The sequence below is a fragment of the Hevea brasiliensis genome, chromosome 3 (genome assembly GCF_030052815.1).
Source record: "Hevea brasiliensis isolate MT/VB/25A 57/8 chromosome 3, ASM3005281v1, whole genome shotgun sequence".
In the NCBI taxonomy this organism is placed as follows: domain Eukaryota; kingdom Viridiplantae; phylum Streptophyta; class Magnoliopsida; order Malpighiales; family Euphorbiaceae; genus Hevea; species Hevea brasiliensis.
In genome coordinates this window covers 23,221,612-23,242,314 of record NC_079495.1, presented here as the reverse complement: position 1 = coordinate 23,242,314, position 20,703 = coordinate 23,221,612, and positions in this window count along the sequence as shown.

Sequence of the window (20,703 nt, the reverse complement as noted above, 5' to 3'; positions counted from 1 at the left end):
ATTTAAAAAATTAATAATTAAAATATGGCTTTCCAAAGCACCTTAATGGATGACATCACTCCTTTATATGGAAAGGAAATTGCATAATTAAGTTATTATTAGTAAGCTCGGTTAGAAAAAAAAAGAAAAGAAAAGAAAAAAAAAACCTTAATTCTATTTATATTAATTATTACTAATTTATATTAATTACTAATTTTATTTTATTATTTCTGTTTTCCTAACTATTAAGCTGATTTCTCCATCATTAAATTCCATTTAGAACATTATCCGAACTTTTTTTCATATGGTATTTATATTATTCTTTTATTTAAATTATTTATATACTTTTATTTTATTATAAGTTAAATATTAAAAAATAAATAATATTTTAAATTTTAAAATTATAAATTAAAAAATATTTATTTATTTGATAACTTATTTTTTAGTTCCATTAGATTAAAAAGAATTTAGTTGTAATATTAATTTTATGCATAAACATTATTATTAATTTTTTTTTAAGTGTTACAGTCACATGTTATTTAGTCTCTGTTTATTTAAAAAAATAATTTGTATAAGAAAAATATTTTATATGAAAATTATTTTTAAAAAAATATTTACAAATATTTTTTATTAAAATATTTTTTAATTTAACAAAATTATTAAAATTATTTTTTAATTGACTTAATTTTTTTTATTAAAAAATATTTTTTATTGACAACTCTAAATATTAACTCAACTCAACTCAACTAAGTTTTTATCCCAAAAATTTAGAGTCGGCTATATGGATTCTCTTTATCCACTCTAAACGATTTTAAGTTGAATTCTCAGAAATATGTAATCCTAGATCATGTTTGTACCTAATAGATGCTCTTTTTTGTTCTAACACTCTCCATAAGACATATCTTGGAATGTTATCATAAGCCTTCTCTAAATAGATAAAAACCATGTGTAGATATTTATTTACATTTATATATTTCTCTATCAAGTTTCTAATGAGAAATATCGCTTTCATAGTTGAACGATCGGGCATGAAGCCAAATTGATTGGGAGAGATACAAGTATTATGACGTAGTCGATGTTCCACAACTCTCTCCCATAATTTCATAGTATGGCTCATGAGTTTAATTCTCCTATATTTTGAGCAACTCTATATCTCTCCCTTATTTTTAAAAATAGATGCTAAAATATTCATCCTCCATTCATCAGGCATTTTCTTTGAATTTATAATCTTATTAAATAATTTAGTTAACCAAGCTACTATCATATCTCCCAAACACTTTCATACTTAAATTGGTATTCCGTCGGGTGCACAGGCTTTATCCACTTTTATTCTCTTAAGTGATTCCTTTACTTTTAAAGATCTAATCCTTCTAGTATAATTCACATTCTTTTCTATTATTCTGTAGTCTATATTCATGATATTACCATTTTGACTATTATTAAAGAAATCATCAAAATAATTTCTCCATCTTTCTTTAATGTCCTTATCTTTCACCAATATTTTTCCTTCTTTATCCTTAATGCACCTAACTTAATTGAGATCTTGACATTTCTTTTCTCTCCTCTTTGCTAATCTATAAATATCTTTCTCACCTTTTTTAGTTTCAAGTTTCTCATATAACTTTTCAAAAGCTTGTGCTCTTACTTGACTAACTGCCTTTTTTGCTTCTTTCTTTGTTATCTTATACTGTTCATATGCCTCATTATTATCATACTTAGGTAATTTCTTATACCATTTTCTCTTTCTTTTAATTGCCTTTTGTACTTCCTCATTCTACCACCATCTCTCTTTTGAGGGTGGTCCATGTCCTCTAGACACTTCAAGTACTTTTCTAGCTACTTCCCATATCCAGCTTCTATACTTCGGACTCAAGAAGTTCAATTTTTAACTTCACTTCCTTTACTTCTTAACTATCACCACTTTGTTCGAGCTATACTATTTCTTTTAATCTTACTTGAATTATTCTTAAACCTGATATCTAAGACCACTAACTGATATTGACTTGTTAAAACCTCTCCCGGAATGACCTTGCAATCCTTGCATAAAGCTCTATTTGTCTTCTTGATTAAGAGAAAGTTAATTTAACTTCTATGTTGCCCACTTTTGAAAGTCACTAAATGTGACTCTTTTTATAAAGTAGGTATTTGCTAGTATTAGGTCGTATACCATAGCAAAATCTAGGATGCTTTTTCCCTCCTCATTTCGGCTGCCAAAATCAAAACCTCCATGAACATTCTCATAACATTGCCTATCACTTTCTACATGTCTATTCAAAACTCCACCGATGAAAACATTCTCTTCATTCAGTATGCTTTGCATTAGATCATCCATATCTTTTCAAAACCTTTATTTACTCTCACTATCTAGTCCTATTTGTGGGGCATAAGTAATAATTATATTTATTATTTCTCCTTCTAGTACTAGCTTTACTAGTATAATTCTATCTCTTACTTTTTTTTTATAGCTATTACAGTATCTTTCAATATTCTGTCTATGATTATGCCCACTCCATTCTTGTTTCTCTCCTTTCCAGTAAACCACAGTTTGTACTCTGAATTACCCACTTCCTTGCTTTTCTCTCTTACCCATTTAGTCTTATAAATGCAAGCAATATTCACCATTCTCCTTTTCAAAGTACACAAGCTCTATTAATTTTCCTGTAAGTGATTCAATATTCCAAGTACCAACTCTGATTCTCCTCCTATCATGTTCTTTCCTAATTAATCTCCTTCTACGATATCTTCTATGTTCTCTATGCCTATCTTGCATTCTATTCCATTATCTATTTCACTATCTGTCCTATGGACTAACTTCTTTACCTACACCCGTCCATGATGTGGGAACCCTTGCTCATTTAACACCACACTCGGGTTCCGGTATGGTGCATCGCTTTTGGTGAATGCCCCACACTTTTGCATATTTCTTACTATACTCGGGCTCCAATATAGCACGTTGTAAGTAGAGAACGCTCAAATGTTTATATCATTTGAATCCATATCATAAGGTGTGACAAAATTTTTACACTGGTTGTCACCTACCGCATCACTCTTCATTTATCCAGGTTTGAGACTAGCTAGCTAAGCGCAAACTACTTATGCGGGACAACTCTAAATATTAAAAATATAAAAACTATTTTTATATTTTTATAAGAAAATATTTATAAAATAAACGAAACTAAAATATAAACATAATGCAAAGAAAGAAAGAGAGTAGATTATTACTTCTAGCCCTGATAAAATTGCAAAATGATTAGATTTATTATTATAATTTAGTGAATACATTGTTATGTAATAATAAGATCAATATATATATATATATATATATATATATATATATATATATATATATATATATATATATATATATGAAATGATTTAGACTCCAGTTGTTTTAAAAAAATATATTTCTTTTAAAAAATATTTTTTATATTTTTTTAATGTTTAAAACATTTAAAAAATTAATTAATGAAAAATATTTTTCTAATTAAAAAAAATTAAGTATTTTTAAAGAAAATGACTTATATTTTAAAAAAATCATTTTTATTTTTTGAACTTTAATAATCTTATTCAAATATGAATGAATATAATTATACATATATGAAATAAACATATATTATTAATTTAATATTTTTGAAAAACTTTTTAATATATAAATTATTTTTTTAAACAAATAAAAATTTAAATAAATAATTTAACAGCCTATATAAAAATTAAAAAAAAAAAGCCAATATCAATAACCAGTTAGAACTCCATTTGATAAGTAACAATCATCTAAGTATTAATCAAATTTCACTTAAAAGAATATTAATCAAATTAAAATTACGGCCCAAAAAAAACAGCGATAGCCGCTAATAATATGTCGGATGCTAATCCATAATAAATTTTAAGTTTTTTTTTTTTTTAATTTTAATTTTTTTTAGTAAAAAATAATTTATATATATATATAAATTTATAAAAAAGTATTATTTTTATATAATCTGAATTGTAATTCAACCCAAAAATTTTAAAATTTTAAAATTGACCCAAAAATTTCAATATTTTACGCTACAATCCACGGACCTCTATAAGATCATTATAGGATATTCGAAAAACAAATTTTTCGAAAGAGAAATTCTTTTCTATGTTACTCTTTTCTTTACTGTGTTCATCGGCCTTAAATTCACATACCTACTATAACAAAAACAAATGGACCTTGGTCGAAAAATCCTTGGTCGCAAGAATTTTCTTTTTATAAAATATAAATATAAAATATTAAACGTTACATGTTGCAAAAAGAATAATTTAATTAAACATTTCATGGTAGAAGAAAATATTGCAAGTACCAAAGAGCATCATCCACACTCACGTATCTCCACTTAACCATACTCAAAATACTCACACTCACCTTACCCATCCTCATAACTTTCCCACCACTTCCTCTCCTACTACAAGACCCAAGCTTAATGTACCATCCCACTCCTGGAATCGCTGTTGCAACACCCTGGAGATGGAAGCTCCTCTGAGAACGACCCATCACCGTCTTCACCAATTCTCACTTTCCCCTCGCAATCCAACATCGTAAACACCGCTGTCGACACCATATTTTGGCCGATCCCCCAAAATTAATAAACTTTGAAGCCGATCCCCAACACAGTCCCCTTTACCAACCGACCACACTTCCGATCTCCCCACAAAAAGAATTTAATTAATACCAAGTCTCCAGGTCATTTAAAGCCTCACCGATCCCTCAAACCAATTCTCGAGTCCCCCGATCATTTAATTGTATTTTCGATCTTTCTTGTCAAATAAAATTGAACCAACATAAGGCCTTCGTAACACCAGTCTTGTTGCCGGTCTCTCATTTAAAATTTGAGAATGATAAGGGTTTCGACTCAGTTTAAAGATGATCCCGATCTTAAGTGTTCAAAGCCAAATTTCTAATTTTAATTAAGTCCCGTTTCGTAATTGATCTCATGCATATTGTGTTTTCCGATCTCCTATACTTAGATTAATGATCACTTTCAGTTGTCATTCTAATATGTTCAAACAATCGAGTGCTTACGCAATTTAGAAATTTTCCGATCACAATCAATCATTGAACAAAAGGGGAACTTTCATTGCATTTCATTTCAAGATTTATACAAGTCATTCGGCTGGGGGATCGCCCCCAGCCTGAACTACATGTTCATTTTCTCTCTCACCTTCAGCCTCCCCTTCGCTATCCTCACCTTCGTCCTCGGGAGCCAGGTTGGCCATCCAGGAGAAGTCCTCCTCAGGATAACGCTTCTTGAGCTCAGCCAGGAGATCTCTATGAGCATTCACATAAGCGCCAACCACTCCAGTCACCATTTCTTCTTCTTTCGCCTTGAGCTCCTCAGCAAGATGAGCGAGTTGAGCAGCTTCATCAGCTCGGAGAGCCTGAACTTCCCTGAGAACACAATCTCGCTCGGCCAGAACATGAGCTTGTTCGGCTAGCTTGTCCTCATAAAACTTCATCCGTCCCTCAATTTGAGATACGTAGTCCTGAGCGGACGAAAGTTGGGATCGGAGAGAAGACACTTCATGACCCATCTTCTCGACCTCTATACCCAGGCGATGAGCCTTCTCCCGGACAATGTGCTGGTTCACCAAGCACTCCACGTTCAAGCTCATAGATCGGGTCAGGATGCCATCAAGGTTGTCTGAGGACAGCCTGTCCCGATCTTCCTGAAGACAGATGGAAGCCCCCAAGACCTTCGCCAAGCCCGGATTTTCTCGAACAGTTCGATTCTTCTCCAGGGAATGGATTAGAACTTGAGCGCCGCGGGAAAGAGGCCTCACAGTAGTTTGGGAAGGGCCCCCTTCCGCAGTTGGAGTGGCCGGCGGAGGTGGAGGTGGCTCTTCTTGGTGAGGAGGAGTTCAGACCACTTCTATGATCGGTGGTCCGGAAGGTTGAGACGAGCCTTCCTGTATTTCCTCGGGCTCATGACCAAGTGTTTGAAGCAGCTCGGAGCGCTTCATCTCCCGTACCTTCCGGGAGATCTCTCTCTTCCACTTCCGGCTCTCCTTAGAGGCTTCGCCGCTTGCCATACCTATACAAAGAAGAGGTCAGTGAGATCGCTTAGGTCCAAAGATCTGAGATATAGAAAATACCGATGCCGAGATCAGAGAGCTGAAGCTCGCGATCTTGACCGGTGACCAGCTGCATAGTCCAATGGTGTAGCTCGGCCGTCACGGCATCCAAACAAGAGAACTTCTCTCTGGACGCCTGTTCCTTCAACTCCATCACCATTGCCCCCTCTTCCCTATTTAGGGCGATGTGCTTCGCAAGCAAAGGACACGATGCGGCCAGTGCGGGAAGCCCTCAAAGCTGTTCGAAATTTTGCTCCTCAGGATAAAGAAGCGATTCTTCCAATTCTTCAGGGAGGAAGGTAGATCGGTAAAAAGCCCACAATGGGGTTTTGCCTGGAAGAACCAATACTCGTCGTCCATGCGACGAGTTAACTGGTGCAGTTCAGCGAACACCTTAACCGTGGGTCGGAGCCCTTTAGCTCAGCATAGGCCTCGGAAAGCTACCAAGATCCGCCACGAGTTCGGGTGAACTTGAGCGATGCACACTTGGTGATATTTCAAAACTTCCTTGAAGAAGTCGTCCAAAGGGAACCGCAGACCGGCCTTTAATTGTTCTTCGTAGACCACGATCATATCATTCTCCTCGAAGAAGTGATCGGTGCGAAGATCGCCGTGACACTTAATCAATTCGTAAGAATCAGGCCGGATGTTGTACTCCTGGCTGAACGGCTGCAGGTCAGTTTCTTGCAAGATTGATGGCAGCTCGTCCATGGGAAGATTTTCCCTTCCCGAAGAAGGCACATGCATTGATGGTGCTGGTTGTCCCCGAGCTGGAACGGAGACCCTAGGAAGTTCAGGCTGCGCGCTTGGTCCTACCACCTCTACATTATCGGACGACCACGAGAAATGAATGGAAGGGGGGCTTACTACTCTCTGACCTTCGGCACCGCTCATTTTCAAAGGAAACAGAAAATTTAAACTAAAATAAAGATCAAAACCCTTACCGGAGCTTGATCTGTGTCGGAGAAACTTGAGAAAACGAGAGAATTTGGAAGTTATTTGCGAGAGACTGAAAATGACATGAAGGAGCAACTGGCTAACCCCACCCCTATTTATACTCGTCCGAGCATTTAATGCTCACGATGTTCCAGGTAGTGCATCGGATAGCGGGACTCGCCAGCTGTTCTGACACGTCTCACGAATATTCCGGAGATTCCATAAAGAGATCGGTTAACTGTACGGCGGCAGATTAAGGTGTTTTGAATTACGGATCGGATAAGTGTCATTCAAATTAAGAGTCGGATCGGATAAATACTTCAGGGATCGGAAAATAATCAATGCAATAATAATAAAACAACAGTTGTCAAAATAAATTTTATTTCCAAAAAGATCTGATTACATCGTTTGGACGATATCGGGAGATCGGATTACATTAAAAGTCTAATCACATCATTTGGGCGATCTCTAGAGATCGGACTACATTAAAGGTCTGATTAGATCATAAGAGCGACCTTTAAAGATCGGTAGAAGGGAGACCGGCATGAAAGATCGAAAGAGAGCGTGTCAGGAAAGATCGGAAGAGAATGTGTCAGGAGAGATCGGAAGAGAGGAACCCGGTATGAGAGATCGAAAAAGGATCACGTTGAAAAGACCGGAAAAGAGGGGAGGTCGGAAGACAAATAGAATAAGACAGCTCCTGTCAATTATCGTCATAATCAGAGCAAAGGTAGTTAAAGCGTTGCAGGAGAAATCTCAACCGCACGCCCCAGAATCGCCCGCATTTCTGACATGCGCCAGAGTACGTCAGGACAGCGCTGTACATCCTAATCTCCAACGTTGATCTTACTTGTAAGGACGAGCTCAGAGCCCTCGGATCGAAGAAGAAAACGACAAGATCAGCGCCTTTCACTCCCAGCCCTCGGATCGCCCCGGACAAGAGAATTTGGGACCGTCATATTAGAAGAAGAAAATGATAAATATTCTGAAGGGGATCTCAGCCGTCCGTTCTGATCCTCTTTAATTCCTGAATCTCAGATCATGTCCTTCGAAATCCTGACCCTCCATCTCCCTCAAAATAGATCTTGACCCTTCAGGAGAAGCACCCGGTTCCTATACATACCTGCATGAAAACTGTTCAAGGGACGGGCAAAAAAAAGGAGAAATAGTTACTATAGTGGAAGAACTCTGAAATTTAATTCAGTTTGTTACTCTGCTATTTTTAAGTTTGTGATAAGGAAAAACTTTTGAAACCAGTTTTCTAAAGTGTTTTCTTGCAAAAGGGATTCTTGAAATATTGGAACTCTCCATTTTCAGTTCTTTCATTATCCTGTGATGCCCTTACTTTCAGTTCTTTGTCATCTTTATTTTCATTCTTATTTTCTCAGCTCAACTTGCTTGTTTAAACCTGACTGCCGTTTAGCTAAGCATCCTTCATTTCTAGGTGAGCTTCAGCCTTCAAGCTAAATAGCTTGCGCCCCTATTACGTTCTGCGATTAGTTTAGTAGGTTCGGCTCCTCACAGGTGAGTGTTTATATCTATGTTTCACTAAAAGCTCTTTATTTTACGCATTCCCTTTACTTTTATGTTTGTAATCTTTGCCAAGTTTATATGGTGTAATGAAGGTTATTCCTGAAGTTTACTTTCTTTATCTACTGGTCCATTCTTTTTGTTAAGCTTTGCTACTTCTAAATGCGAAAGTCCTCATCTCAAGTAGCGTATAAGTAGTTCGGTAAAATGTAGGTAGCCGTGTCTTAAGTGCTTCTTTAAAATAGAAGGCCTGAATAATACGTCAAGAAAATAATAGAGTTGCATCACTAGGCTAACATAGAAGGTGATTCAGTATGACGTCATAAAGCAGAATGAAACTAAATTTCAGGTAAATAAACAGAACGGATTATGTATAAAAAGGTACTGGTAAGGTAATTACATAGGAGATCGGTAAAATTTAGTCTGGCATCCTTTGTCTGGTCACAAGGTATCAATCAGTTAAAAGAAGCCTTATTCCGACCCTTGGCATCTTTGAATGCCGAAACTCTTAGTCTCAGGTTCTTATGATGCGTAGCTGTAATTAAACCTTGAGAGATCGGAAAAGTCCTTATCCGGTCCCCATTTAAATGTTTAATAGAGGTCGGAGGAGAGTTCTTACATGATCCTCGCCCAAAACTTCCATAAATATTTAACAGAGGTCGGAGAAGAGTTCTTACCCGATCCTCGCCCAGAGTTTCCATAAATATTTAATAGAGGTCGGAGGAGAGTTCTTATCCGATCCTCGCCCAGAATTTTAATAAATATTTAATAGAGGTCGGAGGAGAATTCTTATCCGATCCTCAAGCTAAAAATTTTAACAAATATTTAAAGGAGGTCGGAGGAGAGTTCTTATCCGATTCTCAAGCTTAAAAATTTTAACAAATATTTATAAGGAGGTCGGAGGAGAGTTCTTATCCGATTCTCAAGCTTAAAAATCTTAACAAATATTTAAAGGAGATAGGAGGAGAGTTCTTATCCGATTCTCAAGTTTAAAAATTTTAATAAATATTTAAAAAAAAGGAGATCGGACGAGAGTTCTTATCTGACCCTCAAACTTAAAAATTTTAATAAATATTTAAAAGAGATTGGAGGAGAGTTCTTATCCGATTCCCAAATTAAATTTTAATAAATATGTAAAATGATTCTCCCTGAAATAAAGTTAATACACAACCGCAATTCACTAAGGTCGTCTCATTTACTTATGTATCTGGGTAATTCGGATTAGTGAAAAATCAAACATTCCTTTCGGTCAAAAGGATTAACATTTCCATTCAAGCCCTCCTAACTATGAAGAATGTGAAATTAAATCTGCTTACCCTCGTTGAGGGACGAGGTGGGGTGCCTAACACCTTCCCCACCCGTTCATGGACCCCGAACCTAGAATCTCTGTTTTTGAAGTGGTTTTAGTGTAACTTACTTTCACAAATGGTTTTCTTTAATTTCCCTTAAAATTAAAGTGGCGACTCCTCACTTTTCCCACTTCGGTGAGTGTTCGTCCAGGCGACTGCAAAACACCTTGCGACAGCCTGGCGACTCCACTGGGGAAGTTAAAACTTAACCCCGGTCTAGAGGTCCAAAAGTATATTTAATTTTGCGATCAAATCATAGTTAGGTGGGCTCACTCCTCAATATTTTGTAGGTTAATTATTGTTATTCCTGCTAACCATTTTTTTTGTCTTGCTTGTCTTATTTTCTACAGTGCTCTTCATTTAAAAAAAAAAGGAAAAATAAAATCCCCCTGAATTGGGAAGAGGTAAAGGTGTCCCTTCACACACTGAACACTCACACGATGTCCTCACACACTTCAGCCCTATACCCGGGCTTTCTTACCCTTTTAGGAAAGTAGGAGGGAGTCATGTAGCGGTACCCATGGGTCTTACCCCGTTAGTATCCGTGAAGGCTTCTGCTCAAATTGAAACTCGTTCTATTTACTGTGATACCCGTGGAATTTTCCCGACAGTATCATGGGGGATAGAATGGGGCTCCACTGTTTATAGTGGGGGCAATTTGGGAACCTATGGCTTTTAGAAAATTAGACCCTGAGCTAAACTATCACGATAGTTGGAAGCCGTAGCAAGCTACCTTGAAAGATAGAACTGTCCAACTAGATAGCACCCAGCCGGTATTAGGACTTTCCTTTACTTTAAGACAAAGGGGACATACTTACTCTTACCCTATTCCGTTTATTTTATTTTGTTCTTATTTTTAAGAGTAATCTCGAATCATACTGTTAAGAAAACCTACACATTTTTCTACTTTGATAAATGTGTAGGCGTCACTCTGCCAACAGTATAATTCAAGATTACCTGAATTTATCCCGCTAACCAGTTTTTCCTGCAGGCATCACCAAAATAAGGTCTGTAAAAGGATAAGCATCATTTTTAACATGGCATCCTCGAGTCAGTCGGCAGAAGAAGTTCTTAAATCAGAACAGAATGCTAAACCATGGCCTGAATCGTCTCATAGCTCAGTGCCCCCACAAAGGGATATTAGCTCATTACCTCCATTGGACCTGAGCAACATTGAAGTCAGGATGAACAGTCTCGAAGGTCTGGTCAATGGTTGGAAGTCGTTTCCCGATCAGGTCAAAGCACAATTTGAGAAGAAATATGGGAGGATTGCAACCTTAATGCAAGTTAGGGTCCAGGTCCCGGCCCTAAAGGCCATGTTGCCAGTTTGGAACCCTAAGTTTGGAGTATTCTCTTTCAACGACATCGATACTGCTCCCACTATCAAAGAATATCAAGCATTGCTAGAAATCCCTTATGCGGCGTAGAATTGGATTTACCTACACCTTGAACATAGGCAGACCTGGAAACGGCTTGTACATATGCTGAGGATCTCACCAGAAGAAGTAAAGGTGAGAGAAACCATCAAAGGAAATACGCATGGATGGTATTGGACTTACCTCAAGAAAGGGTTGGATCAATGCATCCAAGATCAATAGTGGGATCAAGCTTCATTGATGCTCACTTTAGCAATTTATGGCTTGATCTTGTTTCCTGGGCCTTCCGGAATCATAACCTGCGGTGTTGTGGAAATGTTCTGGGCAGTAGAGAAGCAGAAAATCAATCCAGTACCGGCAATACTTGCCGAGACTTTCTTAACCCTCACTTACTGTAGACAGCAAGGCAAGGGGTCCATTAAGTGTTGTTCTCAGCTGTTGCACCTCTGGATTATTAGTCATATGTGTCCGGTGGAGACAAAGGGACTAACTTGGTATCTTGATCAGCCTCTCATCGAGAAAATGACCCGATTGGTAATTAGTCCGAAGGATGAGCCGCAGTGGCAAGAACGGATTTTGAGCTTCAATAGCCATAACTATTGTTGGAAGAAATTGTGGACGTCAAGTCAATCCATCTTAATCAGCATGGGGAACAATCAATCAGTATCCCTAATCGGAGTGACTGGGTACACAAGTTACACTCCGGCCTTAGTAATGAGGCAAATTTGGCTCAACACAGTTCAGAATCGGTGAAGAAGAGTGCCACCAAGGTCACTTCTACCATGAGCTCAAGGAAGAGGAGGGGTTGAAAATAGCTCGCAAATCTTGGGAAAACATCACTCTGATGGAGAGGTCGCCTAAAGGTCCGAGTGCCACAGGCGACTATCTTAAATGGAGGGCTGACAGGGACCAAGAACACTCGACTACAGAATTCGAAAACAGCGACGCTCGCCGAAACATCCTATCGGAAGAAGCTAATAATTTGGCTGACTCGCTACAAAAGGCAAACACCGAAAACTTGCGACTGCAAGAACAAATAAAGCAGTTAGAGGACCAACGGCAGAACCTTAAAAGAAAAGTGAGAAGACTCAGGGAAGAGGCAAGGGCCGAAAAGATGGGCTTCGAAGAGCAAGAAGCACGGTGGGAAAAGGAAAAGGATTCTCTCCAAGCTGTGGTAAAAGAAGTAGAAGGGCAGAATAGTAAGCTTCAGGAAAAGATGAAATACCAAGAGATACTCGTAGAAGAGTATAAACAAGAAAACAAAAAGAAGAAGCTCGAATTGAAGGAACAGGCACTGCTCATCAACGATATCCTGAAAGAATGTGCTAAGGAAAGAAAGGAAAAAGAAAGACAAGCTGCTCTCTATCAGGAACTGAAAGAGAATGTTGGCCAGCTAGAGAGAACAATAGCACAGGGAAAACAAGAACTCCTTCCTGAATCCGAGTATGCTCTGAAAGCATTCGACCCTGCCAAACAAGAAGAAAGGTTATACGAGTATCTCAGAAAATGTCATCTCATTATAAAGAGCCTCCCTGAGCCTAGGCCGATGTAAAGAATGCTGTGTATAAATATTCGATTAATGGAAAACTTTTTGGGCCATTGTTTAGCAAAATTGTGAATGAATAGTATAACTCCCGTAGGAACCCCCTCGCTAGGGTTATGCGAAAAATTGAATATGCCATATGAACAGGTATCATAAACGCGCATTCAATCCAGTCATTCACAGTCAGACTATCGAATGATGCCATGATAAAATTGATGCAACCATCCTTCTGCAGATTTCATTTTGGCTTCCAAATGCCACCGTATCCTTCGTCTGAACCAGGACCTTTAGTTTTTTTTTACGAAATTCAAAATTCACTAAAAATTTTTATTTATCTCCTAACAGAAAATCAAACATTGCTTCAAACAAGGCAAGTCTAACCAAGCACACGGTTCAACCCAAGCGAGTGTACTTAACAAGATCTCGAACTAAGAAGATAATGGAAGATCAGGAACAAGTACAGAACTTACAAGGGCAAGTATCTGAGTTGAAGGACCAGGTCTCAAAACTCATGAGGCTAATGAGGGAGATGTCCCAAAATAAATCAGCTTCAGAACCTAACCTACCACTACCTCCTCCACCACCCATGACAATGGATCATCATCAGGCTTCAACCTCCTTTACCTTTCAGTCACCTATCCCGGACCCAACAGTCACTGTCAACCCGGCTACCATAAATAATGACCTACCTTTCTCCCATTACCCAGTCGTCTCAAATACTGACCCGTATCCTCTGGTTCACTCCACCCCTCATTTCCCAGCTGGGGGAGTATCTTTTGCAGCAGGAGAAAATAAGACCAGGGAAAATGAAAAACTATCTGCTCTGGAAGAAAGATTGAGAGTAATAGAGGGGCTGAACATGTATGGTTCAGTCGATGTGGCTTCACTGAGATTGGTGCCAAATGTGGTGGTGCCACCCAAATTCAAAGTCCCGGATTTCGATAAGTACACCGGGAACTCAGATCCCCGCATTCACCTGGCAACCTACATTGCTAAAATGTCTGCCCTGACGGAAGATGACAGACTTCTCGTCCACTTCTTTCACGAGAGCCTTTCCGGAGTAGCCCTGAGATGGTGCATTCAGTTGGATAGGAGCAAACTGTGCTCCTGGAAGGATTTAGCTGATGCATTCTTAAAACAGTACAAATTTGACTGTGATGTGGCCCCCACGAGGAGAGATCTCCAAAACTTGGTGCAGAAGGACAGGGAAAGCTTCAAAGAGTATGCCCAAAGATGGAGGGAAAAGGCTGCAGAAGTATATCCTTCGGTGACCGACAATGAACTCTGCTCCCTATTCATCGAAACACTGAAGGCTCCTTACTTCAACCTGATGATTGGGAATACCTCCAACAGCTTCTCTGACATCATCCAAGCCGGTGAAAGGATAGAAGCTAATTTAAGGATGGGACAGCTGCAGGAGTTGAATGAGAATCTCTGAAAGAAAATCGCGATTTGGCAAAAAGAAGGAGGGTGATGTGCATTCCATTACCCGTCAGAATAACTATTCCCCTCTTCCCCAAAATAACTACCAGCCATATCCTCCCCCTCATGGCCAAACAGTTGCCAACATTCCACCTCCATTCCCAAACTATCCACATACACGTCCACAGTATCCTCCACCTACAAATTACCAATCCAGACCGCCTCCTCCACCTGCCCAACCCAGACCGCCTCAAAATAACCCCAGACCACCAAGAAATCCGGATCCACCCCTTCCCCTCCCACTCAGTGAAATATACCGATACCTCGTTGGTATAAACCAGATAGTACCCGTTCCCCTAGACCCAATTCAGCCACCCTACCCCAGGTGTTATGATGCCACTGCCCGTTGTGAATATCATGGAGGGGCACAAGGGCATTCAACTGACAACTACAGGGCACTCAGAGGGAGAGTGCACGCTTTAATCCGGAACGGGTGGTTGAAGATTGAGGGAAATGGTTCCCTCCCTAATGTTACCTCAAACCCGTTGCCCAATCATAATGCGGGCAATAGAGTAAATATGATAGAACCGGATGGAGAGAGGTTGGCACCAGAGGTAGAAGAGCTAATTCCTCACTTTGAGGAAATTTTTGCCATGGCGATGAGGGAAGGTTACCTTTGCCCTTAGGTATCGGAATCAGAAAAAGGTACGGGATTCCTTACCATGGAGGGGCAGCTGATCATGAGCTGCGAGACTGTGAGGGATACTGGCAAGAGGTCCAGAATCTGCTGTCCCTCAAAATTTTAAGATGCCAAAGGAGATCAAAAGTGGAGGGCGAAGTAAATACCGCCAGGTTTGGCCGGAATGCCTCTACCCCCAATCCTAGATTAACCTTCTCTGTCCCCAATGCCCCATTGCCCTCACTACCAGTAACAATTATCCGAACCCCGCCTCAGCTCCCTGTCACCAATACCCATGCCATACCTTGGAATTATAACTTCTAAGTTTTCACTCAAGGAGCATCAAACAGTACGTCAGCTCCTAATCTTGCTACACCTCCGGCACCTCCAAAATCGTGCTTCACTCCCCATGAGCACTTCAGAATGACATATGCCGGACCTACCAGCAATACTACTCCCTAACCTAATCCTCAGCCGGTTGTTGCCACAAAATCCTCCCCACCTGAGCAGGAAGTCGAGTTTATAACTCGAAGTGGGAGATGTTACGGGAACGAAGAGAAAGAAAAGAAGAAGGGGAAAGTAAAAATGGGAGAATTACAGCAGAGTACAGAAGATGAGAAAACGGGGGAAGTAGAGCTCACCGGGCCTAAAGAAGAGGAGGGGCTGTTGCTCCAAATAATGAAGCAGAGTGAGTATGATGTGGTGGAACAGTTGAGAAAGACACCTGCCCAAATTTCACTGTTATCGCTGATTTTGAGCTCTGAGGTGCACCGTCAAGCCCTGCAGAAAATCCTGGATTAGGCCTTTGTGAACCCCGACATCACACCGAGGCAATTTGAGAAAATAGTGGGACAAATCCAGGCATCCAGTTTTGTTACCTTTTCTGAGGAAGAGATAGATCCTGCATGCTTGGCACACACTAAAGCCCTTCATGTGACAGTGAAATGCAAAGGATGTATAGTGGCCAAGGTCCTCATTGATAATGGATCAGCACTCAACGTACTGCCTAGTGCTACCTTGGCTAGACTACCAGTTGACCAATCGAATATACGTCAAAGTGCTATGGTGGTAAGAGCCTTTGACGGTACAAGAAGGGAAGTATTGGGAGATATTGACTTGCCACTTCAAATTGGCGCATGCACCTTCAACGTCACGTTCCAAGTGATGAACATTGAACCAGCCTATACTATGTTGCTGGGGAGGCCATGGATCCATTCAGCGAATGCCGTTTCTTTAACTTTGCATCAGAAAATAAAGTACATTATGGACGGCAAAATCATCATGGTAAGAGGAGAAGAGGCCATTTTGGTCACCAAGCCACAATCACTTCCTTATGTGGAAGCGGCTGAGGAGTCGTTGGAAAGCTCCTTCCAGGCCCTTGAACTACAAGAAACCAGAAATGAAGGGGCTATGGCTATGGTAGCCAAGATAATGTCAAGGAATGGGTATGAAGAAGGCAAAGGCCTAGGCGCCACATTACAAGGAATTGTTGAACCTATACCGGCTATCCAGAAGGTGGGCCGTTGCGGTTTGGGATATGAGGAAGATGCCCTCATGGATGGGCGATTCTAGATGAGGAATAGACTTCGGGATCAGAGATTCGACCAGAAGATCGGGAGAATGAAAGTAGTCCCGAGAATCACAGAGGTATTCATTAAACCGGTCATTGAAAATCCGGCTGAGGCTGAAGAATTACCCGATGAACCATCCATTGATGTCATCCACTTGGATTCCTTGTATGAGGCTCTGGTCTCGCCAATAGCTGAGGGGCAGGAGTTAGACAACTGGATAGCAGAGGACATCCCTATACTTAATTTCGAGTAAAGTACCTTTGGTTATCTACACTTGATCATTTTGTCCATGGTGGCAAGTGTAACATTGTAAATGGACCTTTTTCTTATGTCATAAATCTTAATGAATTAATAGTGTATTAATTTCCAATTCTCTTTTTCTTTCCATTTGAATTCCATCCTTATAATATATTCTATTTTCGTTCATTCAGGACCATCCATCAATTAACACCTAATAATTCAATAGACTCAGAAATTCCTCTGGTTAATTTTGAAATCCCCATAACTGCCATTACTTCAAGTGATTCTGAGGTAGAGCTCACAGAAGAAAGGGATGAACCTTCCCTAGTGCCTTGTGGAGACAAAACGCGCACTATAAACTTAGGCACGGAAGAAATGAAAAGGGAACTTAAGATTGTGGATAGTGAAGAATTGGGAGATATGATCAGTTTGCTTAAAGAATTCCTGGATGTGTTCTCATGGAGCTATGATGATATGGTTGGTTTGGACCCCCAGATAGTGACGCACAGAATTCCCCTAATTCCGGGGACAATCCCGGTGAAGCAAAAGCTGAGAAGAATGAACCTGACACACTGCTCAAAGTTAGGGATGAGGTCAAGAAACAGTATGATGCTGGGTTCCTGGAAGTAGTCAAATATCCCCAATGGATAGCTAACGTTGTCCCGGTAATGAAGAAGGACGGGAGAGTTAGGGTGTGTGTTGACTACAGGGATCTTAATAAAGCAAGCTTGAAAGATGATTTCCCTCTCCCTCACATTGATGTGTTAGTAGACAATGTTGTGGGATTAGGCCGGTGTTCGTGCATCGATGGGGCATCGGGATACAATCAAATCCCAATGGATGAGGAAGACAAGGAGAAAATTGCTTTTATCACCCAATGGGGGGTATTTTGCTATCAGGTCATGCCTTTCGGATTAAAGAATGATGGAGCCACCTACCAACGCGCTATGGTCACATTATTCCACGACATGATGCATAAGGAAGTGGAGGTGTATGTGGATGATATGATCATCAAATCCCGGGGAGAGGAGAGCCATGTACAAGTGATGAGGAAAGTATTCGAGAGACTCAGGAAATATCAGCTGAAACTGAACCCTGCCAAGTGCATATTCGGAGCTAGATCGGGGAAGTTGTTGGGATTCATAGTGAGCGAGAAGGGAGTAGAAGTTGATCCGGACAAAGTCCGAGCCATTCAAGAAATGCCATCCCCAAAAACAGAAAGAGAGGTGCGCAGCTTCTTGGGGAAGTTGAACTACATATCAAGGTTTATTTCCAATCTCACCGCTAAGGTTGAGCTTATTTTTAGACTACTCCGAAAGAACAACACCACTCAATGGGATTCGGTTTGTCAAGAAGCTTTCGAGAAAATCAAGCAGTACTTGTCAAATCTGCCAGTGTTGGTTCCACCAGTGGCCGGGAGGCCTCTGATTCTGTATATGGCAGTCCAACAAAGCTCAATGGGATGCGTTTTGGGGCAACATGATGACACCGGCCGGAAGGAAAGAGCTATTTATTACCTGAGCAAAAAGTTCAACGATTGTGAGTCAAGGTATTCTTCCCTAGAGAAAACTTGCTGCGCACTAGCCTAGACAGCGAATTACCTCAAGCACTACATGTTGAATCACAAGACATGGCTCATTTCCAGAATGGATCCTATCAAGTATGTATTCGAAAGCCCATTCATGCCGGGAAGAATAGCCAAATGGCAGGTCATACTATCCCAATATGATATTGTCTATATGACCCGGAAAGCGGTGAAAGGTAGCGTGATCGCTGATCTCTTAGTAGAAAACCCCATCCAGGATTATGAAGCTCTGGATTTTGAGTTCCCTGATGAGCATATTAATGAAGTAGACTGCGAAGAAGAAGAGCCAGCTGATGTTTGGGAAATGTATTTCGACGGAACCGTCAATTTATCCGGTAATGAAATCGGAGCTGTATTGATATCTCCAGATGGGAGACACTTTCCGATAGCTATCAAGTTGAGATTTGACTGCACCAACGACATCGCAGAATATGAAGCTTGTGTAATGGGTCTAAAAGTTACTATCGAAATGAAAATCAGAAAGTTGGAGGTGTATGGAGACTCAGCTCTGATCATTTATCAAGTCAAGGGAGAATGGCAAACTAAAGATCCGAAGCTAATCCCCTATCAGAAGTACTTCTGGGTGATTAAGAAATTCGAAGAAATCTCTTTCACTCACCTTAGTCGAGACAAAAATCAATTTGCAGATGCCTTAGCCACCCTGGCTGTTATGGCTCAAATGGAAGAAGGACAGACGAACCAGGTGCTAAAGATTAAAGCAAGAAGTGAGCCGGCTTACTGCTTCATGATCGAAGAAGAACCTGATGGTAAACCTTGGTACCATGACATCTTGCTCTACATCAGAACCAGAGAATTCCCCTCTGGGGCAAGCAAAAACGAAAAGAGGATGATTCGAAGATTAGCATTGGGATACTTCCCCAGTGGAGAAATCCTATACAAAAGGAGCTCCAACGGTGAATTGTTGAGATGTGTGGATGCAAAAGAGGCGAAGAAAATCCTTTTCGAGACTCATGAAGGGAACTGTGCCACCCATGCTAATGGGCATATGATGGCTAAGCAAATCATGCGATGGGGATATTTTTGGACTACCATGGAAAAAGACTGCATCGAGTATTTCCGAAGGTGCCATAAGTGTCAAATCTATGCGGATCCAATAAATGTTCCGCCTCACCAACTGTTCAATCTCGTGTCACCATGGCCTTTCGCAATGTGGGGCATCGATGTGATTGGTCCAATCAACCCTAAGGCATCCAATAGGCATAGATTTATCCTGGTGGCTATCGATTATTTTTCTAAATGGGTCGAAGCGACATCATATGCTCACATTATGCAGAACACATTCCTCGAATTCGTCAGAAATAATATTATCTGCCGACACGGTCTCCCCAATGAAATTGTCACTGACAACGCCAAGAACTTGAATGGCCCAAAGATCCAGAAGTTATGTGACCAATACAAGATTCGACATCTCAATTCCTCCCCATACCGGCCCCAAATGAATGGAGCAGTGGAAGCCACAAACAAAAATCTTAAGAGGATAATTCGGAAAATGACGGTCACATATAGGGATTGGCATGACATGCTTCCCTACGCTCTTCACGCATACCGGACTTCTGTAAGGACCTCAACTGGTGCGACTCCTTATTCGTTGGTTTATGGGATAGAGGCTGTATTACCTATTGAGATAGAAATTCCTTCTCTAAGAATTCTAAAAGAATTGAGGATTGATGAGTCAGAATGGATCCAGTCAAGGTTGGACCAATTAAATTTGCTAGATGAGAAGAGGCTAACGGCGGCATGTCACGGACAGCTGTTCTAAAGAAGAATGGCTAGGGCATTTGACAAAAGTATTCGCCTACCCGAATTTCAACCTGGGCACTTAGTTCTGAAGAAAGTATTGCCAACTCAAAATGATCCCCGGGGCAAATGGTCACCAACCTACGAGGGTCCCTATGTGGTTAAAAAAGCATTTTCAGGCGGGGCCTTGATCTTGACCCACATGGACGGCGAAGAATTTCCAAGACCTGTAAATACTGATGCCGTCAAGAGATACTATGCTTAAAAAAAAAAAGAGTAGGGGTGAAAACCTGAAATGGCGCTCCTAGCAAAATGTGTGAAAGAAGGCAAAAACCCTCGAAGGGCGCTTTCTGTAAAATGAGTGAAGGACGAAAACCCGAAAGGGCGTCCTGAAAAAGCGAGTTGAAAAAAAAAAAAAAAGAAAAAAAAAGAAGAAAAAAAAATCTAGGGGTGAAAACCCGAAAGGGCATCCCAAGAACCAAAAGGAGAAATATGGAACGGGGCAATGAAACTGAGGATGGAAATAAACCGTCATGGCATGAGGCTTCAGAGTACTTGAAATAATGGCAGTTAAAGGACTTCAAAGCTAACTACAAGGAATATGTGAGATCTGTCCTTATACCCTTCTCCTTTGACACTGTACCT